Source organism: Artemia franciscana, chromosome 16, assembly GCF_032884065.1.
Source record: "Artemia franciscana chromosome 16, ASM3288406v1, whole genome shotgun sequence".
Lineage (NCBI taxonomy): Eukaryota > Metazoa > Arthropoda > Branchiopoda > Anostraca > Artemiidae > Artemia > Artemia franciscana.
In genome coordinates, this window is record NC_088878.1 from 14167856 (window position 1) to 14181788 (window position 13933).

Genomic DNA, 13933 nt, shown 5'->3' on the forward strand with positions numbered 1-13933 from the left:
CCAAAGTTTACTGGGTTTCGACCCATCTAACGAAAATTTCCAATCTTGGGATCCATCTTTTTGCTGTCTTAGAAAAAAGAGTAGTAAATATTATATTCAACAACTAAATGAGTCTAAAGAAGTGCATGAAGACATCTTGTTCTGAAAAGCCAATGAGTCGTGGAACTGCTAAGAAAATTTTTAATACAATTGTTTCCCACAATAAGAAAAAGCTATAAATTGGAGGAACTGTGTCAGTATATGCAGTGACGGTGGGCGGGCTATGTGTGAGAAAAATAGCAGTGTGGTTATGAGAGCTCTTGAACTAAGTACATGTGCTCTGTGAACACACTGTAGCCTTCATAGAGAAGTAAAATGTGTGAAGGAATGAGTACCCACAATACATCTCCTTTTCCCTAAACGAACTCAATTTGTATTTGCAAGGTTCAAACGGATCAGTCATTTTTGCAGTTCACGATAAACTTCAAACGCTCGTGAAAAGGCTTATACTGTGGAAAAGTTCCATTTACAATGACAAGTATGATTGTTTTGAAACACAAGAAACTTTTATTATTGAAAACCATGTGCAGCCTAAGATGAATGCACTGTCTGAAATTTCCAGGCATTTTTCACTGTTAAAAAATAATTTTGATGAGTATTTATGGGGAAGACATGAAAAAGTTTGATTCGTTGAGTTGGATATGTAACCCATATCAAGACGACTTACCAACTAGTATGTCAACAAAGGTTAGTGAAGAATTCATTGATTCATCAGAAGATTCGTCGCTGAAAAATAGTTTTAATCGTAAAGAGATATAGAAATTCTGGCTCTCAGTTGATGATAACTATCCTTGCATGTTTGATGAAGCTATGAAATTCTTCCTCCTCTGTATTTGCTCATATCTATGGGAAAACGGATTTTCGGTTATAGTTTACTTTAAAACTAAGCTCAGAAATAAATTATATGTCAAACTCACTCCGATTAAAAGTAAATAAAGTTAAAGTTGATATTGTAACTGTAACGAAGAAAAGTCGGGAACAGATACATCTTTCCCATTGAAATAAAAAATATTAAGTCGTGTTTCAAATTACACTTTGGAATTTGAGCATTATCAATATTAATGTTCACGACCCCGACCCAGTCAATATTCTACCTTTCAGAAAATGTACTTTATTTTATGACTCTAAAATTTTCAAAAGAATTTATGGTTATTGGAAGTCCGTTCAGCCTCTTACCCACTGCTCGTCAGCATTACAAATCGGTACCTGTGAGGTTTCTTTTTTGGACAAAAAGTGTTGATTTATCTTTTCTTTTTCAGTTCCGTTCTATTCTAGTGAGGACACTTGCTGCTGATGTCATTTTATCCTTTTTAATAGACCGTATATGTCTCGCTCTCTGTGGAGAGGGTAGACCGAAACTTTAGTTGATGATCTCCGTGTGGAAGCTGGTTTAGCTTGTCATTGTTTCAATCAGTATTTTTTTGACTTGAATAAATTTCTGCTATTTATGTGTTTGATTCTTGTCAGTCTTTTATTTGATGTTAGCCCTTAAAGGTAGTAAAGTCAGTTTAATATAGAATCACTGTACATAAGTATAAACATTTTATGGGTGCTCCTGGCTTCCTATCAAAAATATTGAAAAATCCAAAGCATAAAATAAAACTTTGTTTTTAGGAAATGATTATAGAATGTTTTTATGTTTGATAGTTTTATTTTATTCTTGTTGCTGAAGTTGCAACTACTATTTCAAATTTTTGCTGGTTTTTTAAGGTTGTATTTTGAAACAAATAGTAAATTTTATAACCCAGTAAAACTGCTGTTAATACATGCTGCAACAATTTGGGTCGGGGGAAACATTCCTATAGCGACTATTGGCTCTAAAATGTAGAGCCAATAGTAGAGTAGAGTCTACATTTTAACTTTTTCTATAATAAGTAGTGGTATCTTATTCATACTCTGGGAATATACTCCAGTCGAGTACATAGTACATAATTTGCACTCGCGTACAGTTTCCGACATCAAGTTTGAGCTCCAGATTTGGTATTCAAAAACCATTGCTTGTATGAACAAATATAATCGTTTATCACTAGTGAAACTGTACTCGGCCTGCTGCAACCGCTTCGTTTTATTTTTACCGTTTTAGTTTTGCAGAATTTGAATGCTTCAGATGTAACAGTAAAACTGGTCTTGTTGCACAAGGACTTGTCTGAGTCTGCTATTTCAAAGTTTCTACCATTTCATGGTCTTATCCGATGTTTCTATTCTAGTTTATTGTTGTTGTTTTTGTCTCTTTTCTTTTTTTGTCACCACTTTGCTTATGTCTTGTTGTTTATAGTGGGTTAAAAATAAATTATTATTACTATAGTACTCCATTTCTGGCCGCATGTTTGGAAAGTAGATTTGAAATTAATATAAAATGATGCGAATTATCAATGGGGACATATTGACCTTACTTAGTACTAAATGAAAAACCAAGTATTTTTAACTGAAAGTAAGGAGCAACATTAAAACTTAAAACGAACAGAAACTATTCCGTATGTGAAAGGGGCTGCTCCCTCCTCAACGCCCTGCTCTTTGCGCTAAAGTTTAAACTCTTGCTCTCAAATCTACTTTTTAAAATAACTCCTTACTGTCGCTGTTTTTTTAAAACTCCTTACTGTCGCTTGTCTCCCAATCGAAGATTTCAATACGTCATTTTCACTCGTGATTCGTTGTCATGCTTGTCGTTGCGTGTCTTGTAACAGCAGTTTTCTTTGTGGTTCATTTTTGTTTATCAGGATTTTTAAATTAATGTATATTCAGGAGCAAAGTGTTGATAAGTTCTTCGTATATATATATATATATATATATATATATATATATATATATATATATATATATATATATATATAGAGTGTGTTGGAAAATATGGGGAAACACCCCCTAAAAGTCATTTAACGAAAATCACACAATCACATTCAGCGTATCAGAGAACCCTACTGTAGAATTTTCAAGCTCCTATCTACAAAAATGTGGAATTTCGTATTTTTTACCAGAAGACCAATCACGGGTGCTTGTTTATTTGTTTGTTTTTTTCCCAGGGGTGATCTTATCGATCCAGTGGTCCTAGAATGTTGCGAGAGGGCTCATTCTAACGGAAATTAAAAGTTCTAGTGCCCTTTTTAAGTGACTAAAAAATTGGAGGGCACCTAGACCCCCTCCTACATACTAAGTTATGATATCACTTAGTTATGATATTACTAAAGTCGGGGCACATCCTAGAAGACTCGTGATAGGAAGAAGAATATGAGACGGGCTACAATCGCGCCATCTATATAACAAGAGGTTTAGAAAATCACCATCATCAGCTTCGTTGTGTATGACAACATTGGGATTTTCCACCATATTTGTCAATAAATTGCTGAGTAATTATTTGTAAATTTAACAAAGGATTTCTTGAGTTTGGTAAGGCTTTCATTTTTGAGTTTCTTTACATATCAGTGAAGTATTTCTTGTGACATTTTGAATTTATTTTAGTAGCCTACTGTAGGCCTAGGCTATCCTGAATCATTGGATCGAATTTCATAGAACCCCTGGCTAATGCAGGATGTATAGGTTTTCACACAGCTAAAACAACTACTTAAACCAAAAAAAATTCCCACTTCGTAGTATTAACTGAATCTATAGCACTGTATCATAATGTGCACTGTGTATAACCCAATAGGCTATCTGATATAGCCTACAATAGATATGAAATAGCTTTGAATAGAAATCACTAACAAAGAAAACTAATTATCAACCAAAGCAAAACAATAAAGATAGGCTATTTAGGATATTAATCAGGGCTGTAGCCTGCTTAGGACAAATGAAGAGTGGTTGCATAGTGGGTAAATAATAATATATATAGCCTATATATAAATAATAATAATAGTGGGTAGTAATAAATAATAAGTGGGTAAATATATAAGACCTACAATTCTATTACTGACTTGGGGCAAGGTAGACTGACTATGTGATGATTTATGATGACTTTCCAAGTATAATAATCATTATGATGCCTTTTTATGCTCTTTCCAAATATATTCTCAAATGCCTAAATGTGTATAACAAAGATTTTAACCTCAATCATCTTAATTTGTACTTTGTAGCTAAATAAGGTCTAATGCTATAAACTCAGCCAGAGTTGACCCAGCTCTGAATGGGTACCTAGAGTAAACAGGAAGGGTGCACAAAAGCACAGGATGGTTGGTTCCTACCCCCCCCCCCCCCATTGCACCTCCTTGCTGAAGAGTCAAGAAATAGAGGTCAGGACCACTGGTAGAGACTATAAAGTCCTATGCTGTATTCTTTAACTTTTCTAAGTTATGTGTAGAACTGGTAAAGCTCTAGTTTAGCTACTTTTCAATATCTTGGAAAGGGATGGGGTTAGAAAATAAAACTTTCAGGGATGGGTCTGCAGACTAAAGTATGTTCTGGGAATGTATTTTGAACTACCCACCTCACCTCCTTTTCTCTCTAAAGGGCAGTGACTTTTAATGACTTTAAGATCTTTATGTTTCAAAAGTGAAACCTTACAAAACAAATCTTCTACATAAATGAAGTAATATAGACCTTTTTTCCATTTCACAACTTTGGTCAATCCCAATTTATGTGGTTTCAAAGATATGGAAATACATTTCCTAGATTTAGACAAAACAATTTTGATATAGCTTAAAATTTTGCTCAAATAACAGGAATTACATTTTCAGAACTAAAACCAGAGGAAAAAGAAACTGATAAATAAAAATTGATAGCAAAAAGTAGCTGGACTAGAATTTTACAGTAGGACCATCAAGAGAGAGTGCATTTGTAAGTAAAATGGGCTGATTATCATATTTTGAAAGAATATTGAAAAGGCATAAGATAGTGTTAGCACCTTGTCTCTATATCATCAAGTATCCAACAAGCAACATGGCTTTCTCACAGGAAAACTTGTAGAAACCCAGCCTCTAAATATTTAAAAAGGATTACCTAACTACTAGAAAAAGGCCTTCCTGTTGATTTGATTCCATTAGGCCTACACCAGTGGTTCTCAACCAGGGTCCACATGGACCCTAGGGGTGCATGTAATATTTCCAGGGGGTCCACAGCAAAACACAACAAATTGGGGGTCAACAATGATATTTTTGGGATCCATGAAGAAAACCAACTCAGAACACTCTTTATTTTTAAGAATTCAATTTCTACTGTAATTTACATTATTTTGAATTGGTTTAGTGACCTACTTGGAATGGATATACAGATTTTGGTTTCAATTCCTTTCAAAGTTAATGTTGCCAAAATAGAATTATATTTGCAAGAGCCCCTCATCAAATTACAGTGATGAAATAATGCATGCGAAATTCAAAGACAGAAAGTACAATATATGGAAAACAAATGATGTTGCTACAAAGTACCCTTTACTCTGGGATAAAGTGCAGTTTTACGTTATTGCTTTTCCTACATCTTATCTTGTTGAAGCAGGATTTAGTCATGTTTCTAAAATTTTATCAAAAGCTTGCAATAGACTTGACATTGTGAAAGGGGGTGGTCTTTGACTATCATTAACATCCATTGAACCAAATATAAAGAAACTTGTCAAGAAGCATCAACCAATCTCATTGAATAAACATGCTTTTTCCTTTTTTTAATCACACACTTGATTTCAACTGCTTTTTTTATCCAGTTTATATAAATAATGTTGCAGTGAATTAAACAGCTTGAGGAGCTCTACTCTCCATGAGCTTTAGTTGCTTGCCAATAGAAGAAAATTGTAATATTGTAGTTACTATCACAATAATAGTAATAATAATTATTATTATATTAGAATATTTTATTTGTATTAAATTAGTTTTCATTTAAAAATAAAGCTTAATTGTATGCTATTTGTTTGATAATTAAAACCTTAAAATATATATTAGTGAAGAATAAAAAATTGTTCTTATGTCCAATAGCTATGAAGGGGTCCACCAAGATAAAAAGAAGGGAAAAGGGATCCATGGGGAAAAAAAGGTTAAGAACCTCTGGCCTAGACAAAGCATTTGACAAGGTCCCATGCAGTTGGCTTTGTTCTACAGGAACCAAATAAGAATTAGTAGATTGGGTACTGAACTTCCTGGCTGATAGATCTCAGACAGTTCAGCTCTTCACAACAGATGGTGAATATACTTGCTTGTAACCTTGCAAAGTCCTAAGTGGCTTTCCCCAAGGAATTGTTCTTGGACCTACAGTGTTTCTTCTTTATATTAATGACATGGTATTCAAAGTCATCAACCACCTAGTGTTCTAATCTGATGATTCAAAACTATTGTGTGTATCAAATGAATCATCAATCAGACCTTGATTGCATACATACATTGGCAGACAGGTGGCTCCTCTCTTAATATATCCAAATGTGTCACCATTTATTTCAGTCACAATATAATCCTCTACATCTATACACTATGATAAATAACCTAGATATCATCCCTTTTCTATATGCAATTTGTACCAGCAGTTAAGACAGTTGTCTCATCTATTGCTGTCATTTCTTTGGTGATTTCATTTTATTTTCTCCAGTTCAGACAGTCATTAATTAATTTTCATGTCTTTCTTTGCAACCCTTCCATCTCCAGGAATGCTTCTTTGTAAAAGTTCTGCTTCAATGCTCTAATTAATTTTGTTAATATATTTTTATGATTCTTAAAATTTTGCTCATTTTCTTCAGTCAAATTTGTAAGTTTTTTCCAATACAGCTTATTCTTTACATTTATAGACTAGAGTATACCTGATGTAATCCAAGGTTTAATAGGCTGTTTAAGTCTTCTATTTGTAATATAATGGCAATGGCATGCCTGGTCAAGGGCATTATTAAAGATTTCCAAAAAACCTTACAGCCTCATCCTGGTCTTTGGACTTGTAAAAGGGTAAAGAATCACAATTCCACAGTAATTTCTTTAATTTAATGGTGTCATAATTCTTACTTTTCACTGTTGCATGGTAACAGCTGGCATAGCACTGATAAATAGATCACACACCACATAAAATGAATAATGTGCTGTCTATGATGACCTTACATGTTCTAACTTAAATATATGTACAAATTTTTGTCAATAAGATACTGGAAAGTTTTGGTAACTCTAGTTGGTATATGACATGGAGGGAGACATCTAGCAGTTAAAAAAGTAGACAGTATTTCCAATGCTATGTCATAAGTGTGTAAATTACTCATGCAATGGTTACACAGTAGAGATACAACAATATTAAAATTGTCCATAATAACAGATTTATGGTATTAACCAACAATATATCAAGACATTCCTCTAAAATTTCAGTATACCTTTTTGTGCTTCCACTTGGAGGAAGATAATGATCATAACAAACTATTGGCTCTTGGTCAACCTAAGTTTCTACTGCCAATATCAGCTATGGTCAGAACCCCAGAAAAATTGTGTACCTTATTTGCATAATCTATGTTACATTCAACCTGAGAATTGTTTGTGCCCTTGAATGATTGAACAAAAAAAGTGTTTTTTTTGTTTTTTTTTTACTGAGAGTAAGGATCAACAGTAAAACTTAAACAAATAGAAATTATTATGAGATGGGGAGGATACTGCCTCCACAATACCTCAGTCTACATGCTAGCATTATTTAAAACATTCCAAAAGCTATTTTATTCAAATTTAACAAACATTGTATTGCATCTTTTTGTTTGTAAAGGATTGGGATACAAAATCATACTTTAGTATAAAGAGCAAAGTATTTGAGAAGAGGCATCCCACCACAGGAAATTTGCCTCCTGAAAAATAATTTTTTTACTTCCCAATAACAAATGCTATGTGTAAGCAATAGGCAATAGGGTTTTCTTTTTGAATTAAATGAAAAAACAAATTTTTTAACTGAAATTGAAATTCCTCTTTACTCTAAAGCTGTTAACGCTTTTAAAAAAGCTTCTTATTCTAATTATTCTATTTATATCTAAAAAGCCCCTGTTTTTCAGTGAATGCTCTAAAAAAATTAGTACAAACAGTTAAACTTTGCATAAAGAGCAAAGTATTAAGGGGTAGGACACTTTTCATATATGGAGGAAATCTCCTTTGGTGAAACCACAATACTTTGGAGGTGACACTGATGTTTTCCATAATTTAAAATTTGTTATTAAAGTATTTATAATATTTAATGTCACTAATACTACTACTACTAACAATTCTTCACAACACCTATGACTGTCTGAGGCCATTGGCAAATTTGGGCTATATATTTGCATATTAGAGGGGGGGGGGTAAATTATAGTCATACTAATGTTATCTTGATTTTTCAAGAAACTTCTTATTCTAATTCAATGAGCCTTGTGTATCACTTGTTGGTTTAAAAGGATTGGGATATAAAGTTGTTATGAAAATATTTTTAATGTTCAATACAGTAGCATTTTTATGAAATTATTAAGTTATGAAATTCATGAGAAAAGACATTTTTTAGCTAAAAGTAAGCACCCATATTAAAACTTTAAATAAATAAAATTTGTCCATATATGAAGAGGCTTTGCCTTCCCAAGCCCCTCTTTCTTTACACTAAATTTTGACTTTTTTCTCTCAATTCTTTAAGAAAGACCGTTTTGTAAAAGCAATAGAGACTTTAGTTTAAAGAGCAAGGGATTTAGAAGGTTGTACCTATACCAAAAGATATGCAATAGTCTTTGTCCCATTCTAAGTTTTGATGTTGCTCCTTAGCCTACTTTCAATTTAAAAAAATGATTTCTAGTCATTCTCAAATAATACTAGGAAATCCGGCTCTCCTCCATGGGAAATTCTTTCTTCTGTGAAAAAATTCCACCATGGAAAGCTCTTTTGATACCCCCCCCTCCAGGGAAATTTTTTCTAGACAATTCCATTCTAGCTGAAAATTTTACCCCAGAAACTGTCTTGATGACAATCTCAGATGAAAAATGTTTCTTGCACACTTACATTCAAAAAAGACTTTAATTTCTGATTGTTTTTAAAATCATACCAGTAATCCCAACAAAAAGCCAGCAAAAAGTGTTTTCCAATAAAGTTTTTATTCTTTTTTTTTGGGGGGGGGGGGGGGTATAAAAGAAAATTTAAAAACCTATCAAAATGTGAAATTGATATCTACTCCCTTGTGATTTCTGGGTATATTTCTGGTGTTTGCTGTTATTATGTAGAAAGTAAAAAAGCTGTTGTTATTGTAGAAAGTAAAAAATAACATAAAACCCCAAAATGAGCACAATTTATTCTGTACTGGGGGGGGGGGGGGTATTTTCTGTGTACAAGGAAAAAAGGACTGCTAATACCTTTAGATGTGTCAAATGCTGGACTCTTATTACATTTGGTTTTCTTTTTTGTGTGGGAGGGAGAGGGGGATAAATTGTTTCTGGCTTTCTTAAAAATATATTGTTTCTAGTTTTCTTATCTCTTTTTTCACTGTTCATGTTGTTCCATTCCTGCAATTTGTTTTGCTTTTGTTTTTGTTCTTTTGTTGTACTAAAATAAATGAATAAATAAATCTTAAAACAAGCTCAGCTAAAAACTGAATATGCAAATCAAGCTTACAACAAACAAAAATATGAAATAGAATCAAAAGTATATAGAATTATATAAAAGGGGTCTCTACTCAAGAGGGATCCACTTAACATGTCTGAGGATGCCATCCTACCCAAAATCTGGACAAAATCTTTATGGTTTTCCAAAACAAATTGGCATAAATAATATTTTACTATTGCAGCATAAATGAAAGAGTAACCAAACAGAAACTAAATAAACAGTCATAGAAAACAAACATGCAACATTTACTAACAAATGAATAAATAAGCCTTAAAACAAATAGATGTTTAACTAAATATGCAAATCAAGATTGAAACTGACAAAAATCAATTCAAAAGAGAGTATGGGTACTGTCTCCTTCCCTAACTGTGAAGGCCTACTACAATTGTTTTAGTAGTATTCCTGACAATTTCATCTCTTAACTTACTCATTGTTCTATTGATAATGGTGGACTCGGGTTTTAGTGTTCTAGAAGCTTCATTTTGCACTACCTGTGCATAACTTCTATATGCCACTGTGACTCTACTATATCCCACCTGATACTTTTCTATTACCATTAATATTTCCCTGTTTTCCCTTCTAACAGGACATGCTGAGGATTTAGTTGAATGTCCTCCCTTGCAATTAGCACAACAGTACTGCCTTTCTGGATCATTAATTTCTTTGTCTTTCAATGAGCATTCTTTTGAAAAATGATTGCCTGAGCATCTCAGGCAGGTAAATTCTTTTGCTCTGCAGTCTTTCTGTAAGTGTCCATAACGTTGGCATTTATAGCATTGCAACACCCTTCAATTGTATATAAAAACTTTTTTTTCTTCCTGAACACCACACATTTGGGGGAAGAAATGGGCTCTCAAATTCCACCAATATAGAATAGCTGTTCTCCAGCTTTTTATCTTCACGATTATATCTTTTTTGGTGCAACACTTCAATTATTGGGAATGGTGAGTCAAGGCTCTCTTTAATTTGTTCATCAGTCAGGTATAAAAGAATTCCTTTGATGATGCGCCTGCATGTTTTTGGCTTTCTTGCTGCCCTAACAGATACATTTGCAACTCTATCTATCTGCATACATTCCTTGGCATCTTCATCATTTTGTAGGAACATAATCATTTTTGTTCTATCATGATTTACCTCAAATTCAAATTTTTTGATCTTTGTCTTTTCCTTCAGAAACTTGGAAATCTCAAAATCGCTGCTAAATTTTTCATTGACATTGTTCACTTAAAGCATGACTTGATTGTTAAAGATTTCATGTTCTGGAATTTCCACCTGTGCTTTAGTATGAGCTCTGATCTCTTGCTTTTTAGACTGTCTTTCATCTGAAATACCTGGTGATGCATTACACTGCTTTCATTTTTGTGTCTGGCTTGAAATGTCCATAAGGCCCTCAGCCTCAGCTGGATTTATAACTTCATTAAGGTCACTTTTGCATTCATTCAGTGGATCCTCATCTTGAGGAAGAACCTCAAATTTGTTATGAGTTGGTATATTTGCATATACATTAGGAAGTTGTGGCATTTGCTTTGGGACTTTTAGCATGGTTATTGTTTGATTGTCCTGTTGGTTAATATTTTGCAGGTTGGGAATCATTCTAAGCATCTGTCCCTGGTTTGTAGTACTTGTTGCATATTGAATGCTTGTTCTTGGGGCAGCTTGATTACTCGTTGACTGATTAGTCATATAAACTGGAAAAGGATAAACTGGGACTTGTATGTTATGATTAACAAACTGACTTACTGGTAGTGTTACAGGAATAGGTGATAGATTGTTCTGATACATGCTCACTGGCAATGTCCCATGGTTTGATGGTATACTGTTCTGAAGTATAGGCTGCATGACATTCTGTTGGTTCATGAGAACAGAAGGGCTTAATGCTTCAAGTTCACTAGGTCCATTCACATTCATGGATGGTGAGAGAAGAAATTGTCCAGGATCCATATCAGACCCTTTTTAGGTGCCTTAGTACCTGTTCCTCATCACTTTGTTAGCTCACTAGTACTCTTCTAATACACCACACAATCTATTTTCTCAAATTCTCACTAAACAAAATAAGTTCATAAAATATTTTTAATACCACCTCAGCAACTTTTCATATTTCCAAATAGGATAATTCTTCAAAGTTAAAAGAAAGCATTCACGCATTTGAAATTTGAAAAATCCGCAAAGGATTTTGGAAGTACCAAGGTACCAGAGGTGAGGACTATCCGCGATCTTGGCATAGTATTTGATCTGTTAATAAAATTTGATGAGCATATGAGGTTTTCTTGGGTAGAGCATGGTTTACATTGTCTTAATTTGAATTTTTTTTTAACTATACAAGTCAAAGGTTCACCCTATCATTGACTATTGTTCTCCAGTAGGCTACCCTATAAATAAAGATGATAGCAAGAAAAATTGAATCGGTACTAAGATATACTACAAAGCTAATTCTCTACCTGAGGCATTTGTTGTATTCAAAACGTTTAGAGGCGTTAGGATTACCAAGTCTTCAGTTCTGTCGGAAGCGCTCTAATCTTCTCAGTATCTACAGTATTGTAAATTTGGATTCTGAAAATTTCATTCAGAGAAGCCATTACACATCAACCAGGCAAAACACATTGAAATTTTATTCCTCCCCCCACCCCTACACCAAAATCCAAAATAGGTGAGATGTCTTTTATAAACAGATCAATAAAACTTTGGAACTCCTTACCTGATAGTTGTGTCCCTGCTTGTACTGTTCCTAGTTTTAAGACTGAGTTAGTAAACACCTCTCTTTACAGTGATGTATATTGTCAACCAAAAGTCTACCATTAATTTTTGTTAAATATTCCAGTAGTTGGCACTTTTTGATTTTCATTTTGGATGTTATGGTTACAAGCTATTGGATGAACAAATAAATAAATAAAAGTAATTGGTTAAGAAATTGTTGAGAATTTTCTAGTGAAGCAGGTAGTGATAATCATAGCTAGGAGAGGCATGAACATCTATATATATATATATATATTATATATATATATATATATATATACTAGCTGTTGGTGGGGCGTTATATATATATAACACCTAGCGTTATATATATATAACACCTAGTTGGTGGGGCGCTTCGCGCCCCCCCAAGCCCCCCCGCGCGCGTAAGTCGTTACGCGCCATATTAGTTACGCGCCATTGTAGTTGTGTCCCTGTGTCCCACCTGTGAATATAGATAGATTTATATATGTGTTTCAAACTACGTAAAAATTGCGAATATACAACTTTTTGGCTTTCCCACTACTGGAAGCTTTCCGTTTCCAATTGCCAGCAATTGATCTGAAAATGTTTGACCAGAATCATCGTTTTGCAATCGGACACGCATATTTGTAGTTAATTTTAATATTTTTACGTGTGCCCATAAATTAGAATTTTTCAGGCAAGCATTCATTTCTTCTGCAGGAGTTAAACTACGTAAAAATTGCGAATATACAACATTCTTGGCTTTCCCATTGTCTGTGCATATACAAAGCCGTATGCACTAATAATGACGTCATATGCAAACGCTCTTTTTACAAACAAACAAACATGCATACACACAACTCGTTTTTATATAGATAGATAGATAGATGGATACAATACAAATTAACTGCGTAAAACTTGCGAATATACAACATTCTTCGCTGTCCAATTGTCGCTGCATATAAATAGATTGTCAGGTTTACCGACCCTCGAACATGCAACGTACAATTGTCCATGGGAAAAACAATCAGTATTAAGATCTATACCACATTTTTCTAATGATTAACCTTGAGCTTTGTTAATGGTGATTGCAAATGCTAATCGAATTGGGAATTGCAATTTTTTAAATTGAAAAGGCAGATCCGTTGGAATCATGGGAATGCGAGGAATAAGAACAGCCTTACCCTCAAAATGCCCTGTCAAGATTGTCGCCTTTATTAGGCTTTCCATTGTTTTTTTTACGGCAAGTCGCGTGCCATTGCAAAGCTTTGGTGGGTCGCCTATTTTTAGTTGTAGCACGTGTGGTGGAAACCCTGAAAGATATATGGAATTTAAAAATTCAGATGGATAATTAACCGCTTCATTTGGTTCCAAAACTGTGTCGACTGACTTGCAAAGGACTGCCTGGTCTCGAATCTTGGTCAAAACAATATTGTTGATTTCGTGGACGTCTATATTTTTGGGTGCGAGAATCGCTCTTTCACTTAGCCATTTATTATTTTTATAATTTTTTAGAATATTCGGAAATACTTTTTCAATCAATTCATTTTTTGACGTCACTAAACTACAGAAATCAGCAGGTAGTTGTATACGTCCTGAAATTGAGTCTATCGTATCATAAATGTCTTTTTGTTCCGACGTTAACTTGTAAATGTTATTTTGTACATACGACAATAGATCACTCGTACTGTAACTTTGTTCACGATCCAATTCTACACATGTCG

The 13933-nt window shown here is 33.8% G+C and overlaps 1 protein-coding gene across 1 annotated transcript in view; it reads left to right on the forward strand.

The window, feature by feature from the left end:
• The first annotated feature begins 3308 nt into the window (after window positions 1-3308).
• The window catches only part of LOC136037105 (AN1-type zinc finger protein 6-like), a 29776-nt gene continuing 19151 nt past the window's right edge, over window positions 3309-13933 (forward strand). The window contains exon 1 of the mRNA XM_065719566.1: window positions 3309-3423. The gene's annotated coding sequence lies outside the window, so the exon portion shown is untranslated. The remainder of the gene's footprint in view (window positions 3424-13933) is intronic.